Source organism: Phalacrocorax aristotelis, chromosome 12 (assembly GCF_949628215.1).
Source record: "Phalacrocorax aristotelis chromosome 12, bGulAri2.1, whole genome shotgun sequence".
NCBI classification, from domain to species: Eukaryota; Metazoa; Chordata; class Aves; order Suliformes; family Phalacrocoracidae; genus Phalacrocorax; species Phalacrocorax aristotelis.
In genome coordinates this window covers 13,529,138-13,548,112 of record NC_134287.1, presented here as the reverse complement: position 1 = coordinate 13,548,112, position 18,975 = coordinate 13,529,138, and positions in this window count along the sequence as shown.

The following is an 18,975-nucleotide window of genomic DNA, read 5'->3' as shown; positions in this document are numbered from 1 at the left end:
AGGATCTCTGCTTAAAACCGGTGGGCCTGAAGGGTCCCATTCCCCCCAGATCTTGCACTGGGACCTTGCTCCAATGACTTCTGCAGCTGTGCCAAAAAGTCCCAGGCTTCTGCCTAATTCACTACCCACATGTGCAGGGAGAAAAAAAAAACACTTCCCCTTGCCAAAATAAATTAAATAAGTCATAGGCATCAATCACTCCCTAACGTGCACATTTTTATTCTCAAACAGCTTCATTTAGAGTGTTTTAATATAGAACAGCCTGACAGAAACAATGCCTCCTAAATAGCTGTATGGGACTCTTTAGTCAATGGTACATACAGTAAATATTTATTATAACGTAACACACGTTCTCTTTGTTTCTGTTTGTTTTTGCTTTTTATACTTTGCATTTGATGTGAGTGGGAGACACACCAAATATTGTAAATATTTATAAAGTATTCAGATTTGATATTATTTGCTCAGGTACAAATGGCTCCAGTTACTAGACTGTCACAAATGAGAAAACCACAAATACAGAGCAGCACTGAATGAAAACACAGTGGAAACATGACATAACCACATCTACGGACTGCAGTAAACATTCCTCACAAGAAGGAACTAAATAAAGGTGCAAATATCTTTTTAAAGAGCTGTTTTGGCAGATATTTTAAAGACTTCAATTTAGTGACACGGTTTTTGTTCCCCACCTTCTAAGGGTCACAAAAATATCTTGTCTAAACTTACGTGCAATTAGCTTTTGGCTATTTTGTTTTTAAAGAAAACCTCAGCACGGAGAGTGCAGATAGATGGATAAGATGAGCTGGGGCTTTTTTTTTAAGATGTTCAGTCTTGCTTTGCAAAATAAACATCCCTTTAGGTAAGTCACCTGAAGAGTCGTGAATTTTGTTATTTGCTTAAGACAGACCATCAGGAGGGGCATGGAGCTGCTGTCATTCCCAATTTGCTTGTGGGGGCACTGCTAGACCTGTCCTGCTAGTCAGCAGTATCTGGTTACCCTAGCAATTTAGTCTCTCTCTGATGTCTAAATCTTTTACTATTTTGGGTGAAACCTCTTTAGGTTGGGGGTGAACTAGAGCAGCTCTCTTGTGTGATGCCGGTTTGGCTGTGCCAGGAGAGCCCCCCTCTCCCATCCCCTTGGGGCAAGCCCCGCATTGTTGCCTCCTGGCCTTACACCCTCTGCTCCACAGCACCAGTCTCCAAACACGTTGAACCCAGAGAAGCCGAGACCCACATCCGCCACCATGCAACAAGATGCAGCAGGACCATGCAGGAGTTCGGCTGCCTTCACTCGGCTGGGGGGATTCCCTCTCCTCCCGCCAACACAGCAGCACTGAAATCCGGCACTGTAGGACTGTTGTGGTCTTGGTTTCCCAATCCATTGCAATTATGTTTGTCCACACGTTTCATCAACTGCGATTCGGAAGGATTTTTCTAACGCTGGTGGATGGGTTAGTTTGAGTCATAACCAAGGATTTGAACTGTGGACAGTTTCAGGCTGGTTTCTGTTTTATCCTGAGCTATTTGCCCAGTGCTAGTTTCTCTTTTAAACTTGCTACAATCAATATTTTTTCTTCACTGATCACACTTGATATACCATTTATTTCCATGGAATAACCCCTCTGGATAAACCATGATGAAGTAAATACTAGAGATAAACAGAAAACATCTGGAATATGTTTTTCTCTCCAGCTGATTCATCATTTCAAAATGTACTTTAGGCTGAACTGGTAGCCCAAACAGGGTTAGGTTCTGGTCACTTTTTCCTCCGTTTTTGTTAATATTCTTTTTTATAATAAAGTTTCATTTTTCCCCTCACTAGAAACTCTCCTCTTCTTTTACAGTTTTCCCCATGACGTAGTAATGGCAATGTATTATTGGCATGGCCTGTAGTTCAAGGTCGTTGGCATTTCTTTTTTCAAATGTATCCCTTACAAGGTCCAAAAAAGAAGTTAATAACAGCATTAAAACCACCTGTGAATGGTCATTTAAATGCCACGTTTAAATTAACGATAAGTAATCTACACCTTCCCAAAAATCTGACTGACATGTGCGTTTGCCTTCTCTCCTTCCAAACTATGGGCTAGGTACTAAAAATAAAGTGAAATAACACTCAGGTGCTAAACAGATTATGACTCACAGCTGGAGGCAAAGAAATTGCAACTTTATCCCAATTACACTAATTTAATTGGGTGTTAAAAAAATCCTGGGTTCCCAACAGTAGTAGCCCAGGCAAGGTTGTAGACGTCTAACAGGCAAGGGAGCCATCTCCTTTTTTTCAAAAGGTTTTTCTGGTGCTGGGAGAAATGCCTGCCCAGGCATGGGTTCTTTCATCTGAAATTAGTGCTTAACAATAATGTTTCTCTAAGCAGCAGAGCAATGCCTTCATGTGGGAGGTGAACTCACAGCCCTGTTTGACACCGGCCTTGCTGCTACTGCTGCGGGCAGGGGCTCTGTGCCTAAAGGGTAGGGCATTGGGTTACCCCCAGTTCATTCCTTCTGTCCTCTGGGTCCCCAGTGCTGGAATGTGCCATTGTGAGAAACACGGGCTTTTTGCCAGGCTTGTCCTGCTCAGAAAAGGAGGACGATGGCACTGGGCAGGGTCCCAGCACGCAAAGGAGACCTGCTCACCCATGCTGGGGAGCACGCGTGCTCATCCCCAGCCTGTCCTACAAGAGCCTGCAGCAGGCAATGAGCCTTGTCACAGCCCCAGTGGGGCCGTGAGGACCTTTAAACCCACCCAGCATGTGGGCGGCATGCGCTGCTGTGGCCGGAGAAGGCAGCGTGTAACCCCTGTGGCCTGGGGAGCCAGGGAGCAGACAGCTGAAGGCAGGATGCGCCCTCCTGCTGGGTGGAAGAAAAGGGAATTACTTCCTCCATGGGAATACCCTCCTGAGGCTTTTTCTTTCCCCTTTGGTAAAGATGAAAGAAACACGGTCCACCTCCTGTGCAGAAGAGTTCCCTTTCCTCCCCAGCCCTCTTCTCCCTCTCCTTCCGCTCGGCCTCCCGAAAGCAAAGAGCCACTTGCGAGAGGAATCAATAAGTAAATAGCGAAGGCTATGGCGAGGGGGACTGCGCTTTTGCTGAGCACCTGGAGCGAGGCTGTTGGAGTGATCAGCCACGACAGCAGCCCACGGGGAGCCACCTCCTGGTCCAGCACCCCTCCTTGCTGAGCCGCTCCCCACTCACAGACCAGCCTGGCTGTGATGGGGCATCACCTGGGGAGCCCCCCACAAGCATCACCCGCCTGGGGTTTGGAAGGGAGACTGTGTTTGAGGGATTTCCTCTCAAAAAATAATAAGCAAAGGTTGCTGTGCCCTCGCACATTATGGGGTTTGGCACCAGGGCAGCGTGTTCCTCTTTGCCTTTGGTTCCACAGACTGAGGCTCCTCGTGGCCTGCAATGGCGTGGCCGTGCCGCTGCCTCGCTGCCGCAGCGTCCTTTTTAAACAGCCTCCTCGCTGTGATCTGGCATCGAAGGGGAGCCTTCACTCACCGGCTGAAATTGCAGCCTGTGCTGTGACAATTTCCATTGTGCCAGATGTTTCTCCTTCAGTCCGGGGTTTAGATGCAGTGAAAGGCAACAACCCGAAATACATTCATTCTTTTAGAATATAAATAGCAGCAATCGAACTTTCTTTTTCACTGTCTGAGGGGAATAAATACCTTCAGGCCAATATTTTTAAAATGGTGCAAATAAGAATTACTTAAAAAAAGAAAACATGATACATCTAATGCAGAGGTTCTGGTAACAAATGATTTATAGAGGGGCTGTCAGTACAGAAACTGAATTACAGAAACGAAAGCTGCTGGAGACCGGTGCATCCGCCTCCCGGCACGGCCGCCGGGTCCCTCTCGCCGGCGCGGGGGTCGTTCGCCGCGGCCCCCCGCAGCCGCCCGCGCCGGAGCTCTCGGGCAGCCCCTTCCCTGCCCGGTTCCCCCGTGGATCCCGCTGGGACGCGGGGCCGGGGGGGCGCTGGGGGGCCGGGGGGGCGCTGGGGGGCCGGGGGGGGGGGCGCTGGGGGGCCGGGGGGGGCGCCGGGGGGCCGGGGGAGCGGCCCCGGGCCGGGGGACGGAAGGTGGCAGTGCAGCACAGCGCAGCAGCCGCCGCCGCGCTCGGGGGAGCCCGGGTGTCTGGCTGCATAAAGTACCGCACTTATCATTTGTTTGTAATTCCTGAGGTCTAGGCTAACAAGTTTAACCGTATTAAAGAAAAAAAAACCCACACTTTTGTTTTTTTAAATGCGCAGATCAAGCTAAAATTAAGGGAAAAGCAGGCAAATAATTTAAGAAAACAACAGCGAGAAATGCAAATATAGATACGGTCTGTTTTATGCACGCACAGAAAACCTAAACAAACAAGGAACCTTTTGTCAGCGCAAGCTGAAAATGTAAGAAATCCAGCATGTTGTCATATTCGTTCACACATGTGATATTTTTTCTGCACAACTATCCTAAAAATTATTTTAAAAATAGGAATACAAATTTTCCATGGACTGCTTTCACATTGATGTATTCCTTCCACATTTGTCTTTATTTACAAAGCTTATTCTATTTTTTCCCCGGAATAGTATGTTACGGCATCCTTATCTTTTCTTTCACAAATAAGGGACGGGACACATTCGGGGTAATGAAGAAAAACATTCTTGACTCCGTTTGCTTCCTACTGTGAACCAATTAAATACACGACCCACCAGAAAGAGAACGATTTTTCATTAGTTTTTAACTTCCTAAAACTAAAATAACTTCAGTGTTCAAAAAAATCTTTATCCTTCACCAAAAAAGAACAAATAAAATCCAGCTTTTGCTTTGTGTTTGGTTAACATCATTCAATATTCATAAAATCTACTTTCCAAAAAAAAACCCCAGGGGACATTAACTTTCTAAACTTAAAAATATATATACATATTATAATTATTTTCCCACATTTCCCATTATTTGATCTATGAGATATCATGAGGATAATAATTTAGGGCCTGATCCCATTAGTCTTTCCTCAAAGAAATTCTGTTCTTAACCATATCATCTTTTTCCTGAGCCTGAGGTATTTGCCAGGCTGAGTAGTTCAGGGACAGAGGGGTCAGACTCAGCATCCTCCGAGCACTGAGGGGTGCCCACAGACTTGGGGGCATCCCTGAGTCCGGCTGGCCATTACAAGCCGAGTTCTACACTCCTTCCTCAGGCAGGGCTCCCACCAGAGACCCTGGGATTTCATTTACAGCATCGGTGGTAGTTTGACCTGAGAAAAGGGAACAGACGCTGACTCGGGACCGCTGCACTCACTGGGGCAAATGCTGGAGCGAACGCTCTCAGCTTCCCCGACCTGCCGCAGCAGCCTTAGTACTGAGTCAACCGGGAGCCGAATCCCAGTTCCTAAAAAATACAGGGCACAGCTTAGCAATAGGATGCTCTCCAGAACATTTAAAACTAAAAAGGGAAAGTATTAAACATAGCTTTTAAAGTAAATTATAAACTTACATAAAAATGCTTCTTGGGGGGGCGGGAGAAGGGAAGGATCTTAAGTGTGGGTGTTTACCCAAAGCTTGAAGTTGCTTTTGCTTTAGAAATTGTACCCTCTTGGCTGGAGATGTTATTTGTTTTAGGCTTTTTTACACAGTTTCTTGGAAATATACAGGCTGCAGAAGGGAGGAGAAAGCATCAAGAAATATCATGAGTGTGTGCGGTGGGGGGGGAGGGAAGACTGACGGTAAAATAGATCCCCCACTAAATGCATATTCTTCTATTTATGTATTTGATAATGAGACAGAAATGCCCTTGGCACTCTGTAAACAACAGCTCCATAACCGGGAGGGAAGGGCAGAATAATGCATAGCTATGTTTCAGATTATAAACCATTTCAAGCACTATTAACATGCCAGCCTTTTAGATTATTGGGGATTTTAATTTTATTTTAAGCTAATGTTTACCATTTTTAAGTAATGTTGCTGTCTTACCTAATTGCTGTTTTTGCAGGTTTACAGGAAGATTGTTCCTTGTGAAGCTCCTCTCCTACCAGAAGTTCCCTAGAAGAGAAGTGACAGCTGATTCAAGTATAATATCCATAAGAAATTTTTTAGCTTTGTATCAATAGGGTGAAATGTTTATATAAATGTATTTTGCAACATAAGGCTAAATTTAGGGGTTATTCACCACAAGGAGTTGACAACGCAATCCAGAGCTCCATAACTTTCGGAAAAGGAGATAGGATAAGTTCATATTCAGAATAAAAATAGATTTTTATTTTGCTTTTAAAGATGCTTTTGTGCATTTTAAAATATCATTCCCTCAAGATAGCAAACAGTGTTTGTGTGTAATGTTTGCAGTGTCAGATGGTATAACTCTATCGTATGATTTAAAATTAAACAATATAATTACCAGTTGGCAACCGATATTTAAAGCTGAAGCAACTATTTCTTCAGACATTATTTAGACTGTATTTAAAAATACAAATGAAAGCTGTATTTTTCCTGTACATTCATTTCAAAACCTTGAAGCTGGAGTCTTTCTTTCATTCTTTGTTTTTAACCAAAGGAAAACCAAACTATGTCTGTTTAAGAAAACTGGGCTTATGATATCTTGAAAAACAGGCTTTTCTGCAGCTGTGCAAGAATACTGCTGCACTGAGACTGTGCGTGGAGAGCTGCAGGAGAAGGTGGAATATCTTCGGTTTGATTTTAGAACTGAGTTTCATCCTATGTTCTGATCACTGCATATAGAGATGAGAGCAGGGGACGACTGCTAACCACTGGGAGCGAGCATTTCTTCAGTCATCCAATTCAGTGTCTTTAACAGTTTCTAAAATTAACACCAACAACTATAAAAAACCCACTTACTTGTATTACATGATGCATATAGGCACCTGGTTTCTTTGAATGTGGATCATTACCAAAATTTACCACAGCTTTATCTTGGTCCTCCTCTGTTTATTCCATTAATTAACCAAGTCATCATTATCTGTTAGTTACAACCAGTTTTTCCAGGATTATGGATATGTTGAATTTTACATATTTATTTTTAGCGGCCCTTCACATCTAAGGGAAGAGAGATAAGCAGGATACAGAATTTCTCCTTGTAGCTGCAATCCTTTTCTGAAGCTCAGACTACAGAAAACAAAGGCATTTTATTTCCATGAATCTAGTACAGCCAAACTAGGAGTCAGAAAGGTATTTTACTTCAAAATATCTGCATGAATTTTGAAACTGATTTTTAACCAGCTGTGTAGAATTGCCCATTCTTCTATTTTCTTGGTTAGTATTATGTTTAACTCATCCGTGGTTTTTTCCTCCCTCTTTAATAAAAGATCATTTTTCTCATTTGTTTCTAAGCAGTCTAATTTTGTTAAAATAAATAGTACAAATTCTTCACTGCAGTGAGAGACCGAACTTTTTCTCCCCCTTTTCTTGAGTCATTTCAATCTATAAAGCGTATCGATAAGCAGAGCAAAAGCCAGCAGAGAGACGGTCCCCGGCAGCAAAGGCAGTGCTCCTGACCCTGCCTCGCTTCGCAGTGCGCAGGCAGGCTCCATCCCCAGCACAACTCCCCAAACTAAAACCACATTACTTCCAATGCTCATCTCACATGGTAATTTGGGATAGACAAACACTGCTAAAAGCATCTCATTAAGGGCTGAGAGGGAAACAATTTTTATAGGGGGTACAAAAAAGAAAGACAATAAAGGGACATTCTTACAATTCTTCTAGATGCTTGAAGACTGAGATATTTTTGTTTTATTTTGTTAACCTTTTCTCCAATGTTCAGAATTTTCCAGCCCAAGCAAATGATTTTATTTCTATTTTATATTTTTACTGCCTCATTGTGGCTATAAATGTTGAGTTTCAAGGGTTTCATAATAATAAAAATATCAGCCAGAGACACCAGCACTGTGGAAGTTTTACAAAATTTTTAAATAATGGATTAAAATCTTCTGATGCAGACATTAAAATCAAGCAAGTTAAATTATGTCAAGCAATGTCACTTGCATGCTAACTTACCTAATGGGAAAGACTTAGTGCTCTCACACTAAAAACACTTCAGCTCAAGAAACCTCACTTGACAACTGCAGTGAGAAATAACCGACACCGAGTAATTTATATTACCAATATCCCTCCTCCCTACTAATAGGTAGCATGTATGCCCAGCTGGTATGAAGCATTGCTATCTCTTAAAACACCGTGGAGCTATCAGCTTTTCAGTGAGTGTGTGAATTGTAAGGCTGTGTTAGCATGAATGCATTTAATTGTGTGAAGAGGGTATTTCCCAGCATTCACTTAAACCTTAGGAAAACAGCCCTTCACTTGTCGCTCAAGATCGTAGTAGGGAATGAACAGCGAGCAGGAGCACAAGAGAGAAATATTGCTGGGAAGGGGTCTGGGGGTGTGTTCAATGGTACAACTTTAGGAAAAACACTGACAGTGTTTTCTTGTGGTTAAATTTCTCATTCCCCAAAGTGCATTACTTGCTCTAAGTTGCCAATTGGCGGCTGGAGGCCAGACAAGCCTTCGAGCCCCGGCCGGGAAGAAGAGATTCCTCCTGGCTGTCAACATGACTTGGGTCAAACAACACTTGCCATTGCAGCCTGGCCAGGTTGTGGAGCCGGGGCACTGCCTGCTGGGGTCAAACAAGCCTGGATTTGTGTCAACGGTCCCTGCTGGGTCACTATGGGGTGCCCATGGCACCCAGACCTACAAGGTAGGTACTTACAAGCAAGTATACTTCTTGGACTTTCATAACTCACGTGGCAATAAGGGGCCCTTGCTCCTCTCTTCACCCTGGGAGCCATGAAAAGGAAATCGCACAGTCACCATGTCACTCCCAGCAGGATTTGGTCCCTCCGTGGGGACACTGTGCTGGTGGGTTGGGACATGGCCGGATCCAGACCGCATCCTCACTGCCCCAGATCCAGGGGAGCAAAGCAAAGGGGGTGATTGCATGCTGAGCCAGGGAGAGAAACACAGGCTCCCGCAGCCACTGCCTTGCATGTGCCAAGTAAGAGATGCTTTTCCCCTTTTCATTACACAGGTTTCTTAATAAAAACTGAAAGAGCTTTTTTTTCCAGAAAATGAACCCCAGGGGCCCAATCAGTGAAATACATTAACCTTTCAACTGTCAGCCCCCCTCCCCTGAAATTAAGCGATACCAGCCCTCGAAAGGGCTAAATTACCTTCTTATTTTTTAATTATGTAATGATGGTCCAACAAAAAAGGAGCAACTCAGGACTAGTAAATATTCAATGAAGAAATTTATTGTAGTTCTTATAAAGGGAATACCCACAGCTTTCTTCACATGGACTTAAATCAGGCGGAAAGTAGAGCGATAGGCATAAAATGAAATAACGGATGCATTATTTCTAGTGGGATTTACATCACCATTTGGTCTAATTATTCCTGATATTTCACCCATCATATTAGAAGCTTCTTCAGGGAAAGAAATAACAGTTTGTCTCCTTGAGAACAAAGAACAAAGTGTCTCTTTGCTCTCAAGAATCTCAGCTATCATTATGAAGAGAAAGAATCTGTCCATTATCAAGAAATCCCACTAGAAATCTTGAATATCTTACCAAATAATTCCTGAGCACTCTAAAAATACCAGCAAATGAAAGAAGCAGAAACTATGGGACTCTGGAAAATAAATAAATAAAGGGGGGATCATGGATGCTCCACGACCTACTCATTGTTGTCTCGCAGAATTATATTAATCCAAAAACCAGACTGTGCCTGGCACGTATAGTTAATCTAAGCAAGATAACCACCACTCCTTTATATTCCTTGGTCAGCAAAGCACACTTTCAGCTGTATCCGTGGCCCTGGTTTAACTGGTGGGAATGCATTTGCATACATTTGTATGATGAGTAATTCGTCATGAGTCATTATGTATGGGACCCACTCGCAGGATGTATGAACTTTTTTAGATTGTATTTCATGAGGACTGGACAGTAAGCCTTAGGAGGAATTTAATATGGATCTAGGACCATGCACAGCTTTCAAGAATATAATTTTTAGGATATACGTAAGAGTTCTTTGTTCTGATTCTTGTATTTAATACTGCAGTTTCTAGCAAAAAGCATTTTAAATGAGCGTACGGAGCCATGGGGTTCAGGTGCACTAATTTGGCAACTTCCTAAACAGAATCTTGCTGGGTCAACTTGTGAACGGGGAATATCCCCAGGTCTGAGGGAAAGAGCAAGCGTTTCCCAGCATCCTGCCATGATCCTGTACATCTATAGGCAGTCGTACTTTGAAAAATGAAAGAAAATAAATTCTCAGCATGCAGAGATGAGAGGGCTCAGAGTATCAGTTTTGTGGAGAACATATTTCACCTTTTTCCTAAAATACAGGAACTTCTCCAAATCTTTCTAAAGGTCTTTTTCAGTCCCTAAACAGACATACGCTGTTCAGTCACTGCCAAAGGGGATATTGAATGTATTTGACCTTGTATGTAGATGTTGTTCAAATACATTCAGCTTTATTGCTTGTGAAAATCATTGGTCCTTGAAAGTAGAGTTCCTAAGTTTAGCAGCAGTGGCACGATTTATACTGGTACATGGTGCTGAACATCTGGGAAACTCCACCCGTTAATCAGGGGTGAAGTATGCAACAGCAGATCTCTGTTTCACTGTGTGGGAGTGGGGCTCTGCCCCAGTAAGGGGATTCATGGCAACATGATGTTATGAAGAATTAAATACTCCCTGGGATAGCTTGCACAGTTCCTGTTGAAATCGGTAACAAATCTGCTCTGATCTGTGAGAGAGCATAGTGTGGAGCTTGGATGTGGACTTTCTGTGGTTACTGTGGTCCTATAAAGCATCTGTGAAGGATCGAGTGTCTCAAGGAACTAGCTGCCCTTGCCTTCTATTGAAAGCAATTGCAAGTGGGATGCATGCCCTAAGATATGATGTTAGTGAAAGCTGAGCATAGTCCCAGATTGCAAAATCAGGCCAGAATGATGAAAACATTTGTATATGTGCTACCCTTTTATTTTCTTTGGCATGCTCTAAGTAACCTCTGACCTTTTCTTTCCCCATGTAAAGCTGCTCTTTGTCTGAATGGAAACAGAATGTGAAAATGATGACAAAGGGATTTTTGAAACAAGCACAATAGCAAAAAACAAAAGCAAATGAACTTTCACTGAAATCTAGTACCCTATCAAACACTTATACATGTATGAAAAGAGCAAGTTTCAGGATTATGAGGGGGTTTTATACAAAGAAAGGTAATAGGCTGAGAAATATTCCTGCATTCACGTGGGGTGAAAAGGAGCCTTGCCCGTCCATGGTGGGGACACATAGGCACAACGTCTGTTTTGCCCAGGTAGAAATGGAACACCACCAGGCTAAGCTGTGTCTCTTCGAAGTGCTGTCATTGCCACCAAGAAACTCTTGTTGGATTGGTAAATGTGAATGGAATTATCAGCAGGCCAAAGGAGCTGCAGCATTAAGAACAGAAAGCTGTCTCCTGGGATCTCTCCAAAGCTCTACCAACCATACACACATAAAGAAGGACAGAAATAAAATTAATTCTGATTTAGTTACGACAGTTTTGGAAGAAGGAATGTTGAAGTGTTCACAACTGGTTTGAAGTACAGGACACCATTCTATGGGAAGTAAGATATTGATGGCATTTTCCTGTGGGTAATGCACAGAGAAACACCATCTCCAGTGTTTGGCATGGAGAAGGCCATGGGAATTCCCCTACCGGGTGCACTGCTCTGCTATAGGTCACAGTTCACCAGCTCAGCTCTTGCAAACGTGAAACCTTTTCCCAGGCCATCAAGATGATGATTCCTCCCCATTTCCCACAAGGGAATATAATGCTCAGCTTCTTCAGTTTATATCTTCTGCTCCAAAGCCAACTTCCCCTAGTGCTGCCTCAGCTTCCTCTTACACCTTCCCCTCCCTAGTCTACTTCTTTTTAAAGGAGTGGATCCAATACCTTTGCTTTCTCATTCCTCTTCCAGCAAGATTCCCTTGCCACAAAGTGTTTTAATATAACACCTGAATCAACCAGAACCTTCCAGCTCCTATGCTTCTCTTGAGCATAAAAGCTGTTTAGCCAGACTCGTCATTAAAATATTAGCAGCTCCCTTGCTTGGTGGTACTGCTTCTTGCAGGCAAGGCATGGGACATGTTAGAGTCCTTGTCAGCTGATGGCTGGTTGGTTTCTGCACGTGGTGAATATGATCAGAGTCCATTGATGTGTGGCTGAATCACCATAGATTTGGACAGCCTTGGTGTTGTGTTTCAAATGCCTTACATGCTAGTTGAGTCTCAATATCAAGAGGTCAGAATCGCCTCTCAGTTATTCTGATGTGTTCTTTTCCTTGGGGTGGGTTGCTGGGTGAGTCTTGCTTCTCTTGTATTTGACCCATTTAAAAGATGTTACTTTCTTGCTTCCAGGACCAGTTAGAAAAAAATCAAGGCACGATATTCCACAGATCGATGTGGACTACTGCCAAACCTCTATCCCCAAATACATTCATTGTTGTTCTCAAAAACATATTATACAGAAAGAATATAGAGCATTTTAAATATTTTTTTTAATATAATTTTTTTAAATGGAACTACTGTGTGCAATACATTACATTTACTAAAAACTTTTAAGTATGTTAGTGAAGAGAGCTCTCATATACATATCCATGTCAGCACCAACTCTCACTTCCTCTGATTTAAAAAGCACAGCATTTAAGAGTGAATAAGGAATCTAATTTTATATTTGCATATTCAGAATTCAACATACATTTAAAAGTCTATCCTAACTTCTAGACACTCTGAGAAATGTTAAAAATATAAACCATTAAAAAAAAGGGCTCCACAGGGTTCAAGACCAAAACAAAGTAGAAGAAAAATAGACAGTTGCTTAGACCCCAATTACTTTTCACGAACTACAGATAGTCAGGATCAAAGGCATTAGCTGCAGAGGAGTCTTTTTCAAATTAGAGGTGACTATCATACTCAGAATGAGCAGTCTGTAGGTCAGCCACAAATTTTGCTACAAAATTATTGACTATCACTAAGTTAGGGCATGTGTGCACCATCTCTTGAGGAAACAAAAGAGCAAAACTTGACCGTAAATATTTTAGCTCCAGCCAAGAAAGGGAGGTGCAGTTATCAGATGCAGACTGATTCCTCTAAGTAACGTGCTTCTCTTTCTTAGATTTAAAAAGCCAGAGAAGCTTGATAATAGCTGAAAGATTTCCTTCAGTAGGAAGTTTGTTGCTCTCTAGACAGGGTGAAGGAATCTGGCATTCAAATCAACAGTGCTAACAGCTCCCAGTGCTTCAGAAATAGGGGTTTGATTCTGGCATCCTGAGAATTAGGTACCAAGGTTAAAGGTCTTTAATATAGACACAAAACATGGGCTGAATTTCCAGCAGAACTGGCTGTGCCGGGGAGGTTGATAACTGCAATATACCCTACGCAATGGAAAGCGAGCACTTCTGATATTGTTTTCCGTCACACATCACAGGCAGCCCTGAGATCTTCCCATAGTTGGGTGAGAATATCTAGTGACAGCAATGGACCAAACATCAGCATGAGAAACCACCCTTACCATATCCTCCTGCAATCTGACAGAGCCATGCCAGGAAGCAAAGCTGGTGTGGTGCTCTGGCAGTTACCGCAGCAATTCCCCATTGCTTATTCATTGTGGTAAAACAGTAAGTCACAGCAAGAAACTCAGGGCCATGTAGGGTTTCACATCTCCATTGACTCAGTAATGGTTATCTATTTTCTGCCTGAATTACAATATTTTAGGATGAAAGATAGCAGTGCCTTACTAATCTACCACTTTCTAGGAAGTGAATCTTTTGCCATATTATTGAAGGCACAAGAGGAATTTACTTAAGCAAAATGTAATACCCTAAGTGGGACTTTGGTCACTACATCTTCAATTTTGCAGAAAGTGACACGAACACCTTAAATATTTAAAAAGTAATGTTTTCAAAGGCCTATATATTAACCTATGTCTGCTCCCATTAACGGGAATGGTAACAAAACAGAAGCCAACGGTAAGCACTGCTGAAACTCCCCAGTGAAACAATAAGATTTTGGTTTTGTGTGTCAATCAAAGGATGCCTCCAGCACAAAGTCTTCCACCTCTACACAGACAGTCATGCAGTATTGAAGCAAAGGGAATGTACCACATCTGAATTACCACACTCGATTAGTGGAACTCTTTGGCAGTATTTCACCAGACTCCTGAACTGGGCCATGCAGCCGTGAACAAACAACTTAGTGTGATGGGACTTCAACCAGGATGCAAAAAAAGGACTGGGAGGGGGAATGACCATATTCATAATGTAATAATAATATACTTTGCATGGAAATAGCATGGTTAGGTGGGATAGAGAAAAAGGGTAAGTACAACTCCTGAATGGTTCCTTCAATAACAAGTATTTTGAGATGAGTCAGATCCTAGGCCAAACTTTATCCCTACTGGAATCACCCTTATAAAATCCTGCCTTCACTGCAAGCAAGACAGTTGAGAATCAGACTTTTTTTATATCTGAAGTCTTGAAATATTATGGACAATGTTACTGGCTTGACTCAGCCTTTCTCCTGGCCTTTAAAACACTTGAGAGTGGTTAGCCAGAGAACTGGCAACAGCTCCTCAGGCTGTGCATCATCTTTCTGTGTTACAAGGCTCCCTGTCCTATTTGTTCAACCCATCTTTTCCCTCTAAAGCTCCACAGTTCTGAGGATGTGATTGCAATTAAGTCTGCCATGGAGTTTTTGTACATTACTTACATTATTAATACACAGTTATCTAAGACTTTGCACCAACCCCTTCCAGCAAAAAAACCTGCCAGCAGAGAAACTGAAAAATAGTGTAACTAAGAAAGCCATTATTTTTTAGATATGCTATGCTAAGCTACTGTTCTACCATGAGTTCAAAATGCAGCTTCTCTTGAAATACAGAGCTAACATACTGCCAGATGCACAAGTACCCTGTTTATAAATGGCCCCATAATAAACATTTCCCCTTGGAAAAGGGAAGACAGAGGACATACTCAAACAGAGGTATCAATACATAGATGGGTAGGAATGATTTTAAGCTGAATTGGCTCTCAGGGTTATAATGGAAGAAGATTAAGCCACAAACTTTCCCTTTGATCACAACCCTATTTCTGGTCAAGGAAGCTATGCAACTGCCGCTGGCAAGAGGCACTCTGAAATGCAGTACTCCGAAATACAGTACGCCATTGCCTATCTTTCAAAGCTTTTCACTTGCTGGTGTCTCATTGATTTAGAGGTGAAACATGACTCTTCCCAAAGGGCTGCAAACTTCCTAGTACTATAGCACTGCCTCTCTTTATATACAGGAGCCACAGGGCCCCCTGCAATCCCCTACAGCTGTGTCTACCCCAGCTGTGCCTAATTACCTCATTTTCATAGTTAATGACATCTGGTGAGGAAGGAGTAGTGAAGACTTTGAAGGACAGTTCCTAATGGCTGAACTTTGATTTCTTCCTCATAACAGAGCAGGGAGCCTTAGAGCGTGTCTACTTCAAAAATAGTTAATTTAGGGAAGAGGGGGTAGGAAGAAGAGTGTTTCCACCAAAAATGCTGTGCTCTCTGGAGTGCTGGAGGTCCCCGAGGGGGCTCGTTGGAGAAAAGATTGCTCCTCAGCATGTCTCCCCCTCAGAGATCCTTAATGACAGGGTCCTGCAGATCTTCCCAGTTTCAGGTATTCAAACATCCTTTTCCACCACCGTACCGCTGCAGGCCACAGCAGAGGGACACCCAGCAGGCGATGCAAACCCATGCATGATTCTAGAACACTTGATGCTATTTTATGTGTCTGCAGCTACTTGTGCACTTAAGTGCCATACAATAAATGCTTAGAAAAGTTCATGGAAGGAGTGATCAATCGAATCCCATCTGAGTTACCTCTTGGTCTCTCTGTTTCTCCTGGTTCCTTTGTTACACTTCTCGCATTTGTATACAGACAACTCAGAAACTTTCCTAGGTGACCTTTGAATCTCTGCCTTTCTTCCTTTGTTCCATTTCCTGAGTTTTTCACTTAATGTTCTCTCTGCAATTTTTTCCTTCTCGGTGGCTCTTGCATTATCTGTATCACCACTTAAAAATTTTCCCCTGTTGTCCAAATGTTTACTTCATCAGCCTCTTCCTCTCTCGTGGTCTCTGCCCTTGCTAAACCGTAATCCTGGCCTCACCCTTCTGCCCATTTCTTTAAACACTTCACTTTCTCTGTGGAGCTGTTTCTGGTGGTACATTGGTTTTCTTTCTGTTCAAATTAGTTCCATCCTACCTCTTACTGACATATTCCAAAATAAGCCCTAAATGTCCAATAAAAGTAAAAACCTCCTACGTTAGGTCCTGCTCCAAAGCTGATGAAGTCAATGGAAAGACTCCATCAGTTTCCAACGATTTTGTCTGATTTATGCAGCTTTCTGATTCTTTCTTGTGTACATCCGCACAGTTGCTATTTATAAACTGTGGATTTCACATTGCAAAATATTTGTGACTGTGTTCTCACAACCTTGTAGAATTAAGAAAAGGAAAGGGGGGGTGTATTTTTTTACAGATCAAAATGAAAATCTGAACCAAAAATAGAATGGGATTGTTAACCAAGAATTTAACTTTGGATGTAAGTGGTTTTGTCCTGGAAGTTCAGAAGGCTTCTACCCTTCCAAATTTAATGGCATCTTCAACTTATTTTTCATATTCCTAACATATTTGGAAGCATCCCTAGTGACTTCTGAAAGGGATATGATCTCTGCAGGTGTTGAGCACTTATGAAAAACTCCTAATGTGCTGAACATCTTGATGCCCTAAACTAAAAGGACCCCAAATCACTAATTGCTTTTGAATCTTTACACCAATACATTTTGTTCTTTACTTCAAAATCAGTGATGATGTTATGAAAGTGAAAAATATTCTCATGATTAAAGTTTCCAAAACAGCTTCAGAAACGTTTGAGGATGTCAAAAACATTTCAATCTGGGGTGACAAAGTCACTTGACACTTCATTGCAGCCCAGCAGTTCTGGTTGACCCTTGGAATGGCTTTGGTTCACATGCACTGTTTTGGTCTTTGTGGAAAGTAAAACTCTTAAATGAATGAAGCACAGCAGCTTGAGAACATGAAGCTATACTAGAACAGGCAGAAAAGGTTTATTCCTGCTAACTACCTGGTAGAGGAAGTGAGTTTTATCATAGTAATAGTGAAACATTCTTAATATCAAAAAAGAAAAAGTATGTGGCATCTGAATTATTGTGGAAATTTTACTTGCAAAGCAGAAGTCTAGAGAGTCAAAAGAAATGTCGTCGTCTTGCAGTGTGGCCTTTCTGCCACCATCTTCTCTATTGACTACTTTGTTAGTGACACCTGTATTATTATGTGATAAGAACTGAATCTTTCAGCTTTAATGAAGGCTCTGGAATAAATTCCCATTTGGAGAGAAAGGGTGTTTCAGCATACGGTATTTTAACCTCCTCAAGTTCTTAGGTAGAGCTTCTTCAAGAATAGGACATGGTACACCTAACAGTTTTCTTTATTTTGTCCTTCTAAAGTGCAAAACTAAATAAGAAAAAGATTTTTATGTTTCTTGACAAAGACCAAATTTCTTCTTTTATAACGGTCTGAGCCTTACACAGCACATTTCAGTGTCTGATTCCAGCTAAAGTGGAAGTTGAATCAAGTCTATGTGGTTTTATTGATTTTAAGGTTTGATTAGCAAGGTACTTCAACCTGGGTTTAATTTTATGTCAGTGAACAGTCATTGAACTCAGCAGGAGAACTCATGGCCACAATCTGATGTGTATTCGTGAGTATTTTTTAAGGGCAAAGGAAAGGGTAAACATCTAAAACAATTTTGAAAAAGAGGCTCAGACACAGTAGACAGTATCGCTATTACACTAAATAACATAAGAACAGGTCTGCCACTGGCAGAAGTGTGAAAAGGTCCACTGAAGTCAAACATACTGGGTTTGTGAGATTTGCACAACTGTCCTGTTGTTATCATGTTACTAACAGGAGCTGGACATAAAATGCGAAAATAATTTCTTCCCTCCAAAATCTGTTGCAGCTGTCCTCCTTTCTAAAAGCTTGGTTTGGAAGAAAAATGTTAACTTTCAAAAAGCCCCTTTTTGCCATATTTTGTTTGGGCGTTGGACAAGATGACCTCCAGAGGTCCCTTCCAACCTCACTATTCAGTCATTCTGTTTTCTTCCTTTTAACACTTTTGTAACTTTTAAGAGAGATTTCTCTGTCAGGTGCACAACTGAAAAAAATACAAAGGAAAATGGGAGATGACGGGGAAACTGTAACCACTATCATAACAATGATACTATAAATCTGTACTACTTTGCAGTCAGCAAGAAAAGAAAGCAGAAGAAAAGTGGTGAAAATCAAAATCCCAGGTGTTTGAAATGTTCTGACTCTCAAAAAACAAAAGCAACATTATTTCTGTTGCATTTTACTTGAGATTGTTGTGGAGGGGAAAAAACCCAATAAAACAACAGAAAGATATTTTAAAATTATTAAAAACCTGGTTTAAAAAGTGTTTTCATAAAGAACCCACTTATTGTCAAGAAAATTGTAAAATATTCTCTGACATATCTAATGTCAGTATCTGCTTTCCTCTCTTTTTTCTAGTCAGGATCAGAAACAAAACCAAACAAAACAGAACAAATGTTAAAATCTGTAATCTTTCTGACAACCTCTGACAGCTTGAAAGAGAAACGTGATAACCCTCCCACTACTGAAGACCTCATTTTGGTAAGGGAGCTTAAAATTGAACGTGAGGATCCTCATCTTGTGAACATGGTTCAGCATCATCCCTATGGAATGATGACTATAGAAATCACGCTCGGGGACCAGCTAACAAAATGTGCAGACAACCAAGTCAATAACAGAGAAAGAAAGGAACTTGAAAAAAGGAGTGGAAGAAGGGGGAATATTTTGTCACATCTCTCTCTCCCTGTCCTTGTCTGCTTCGTCCCTTAAGGTTCAGCTACG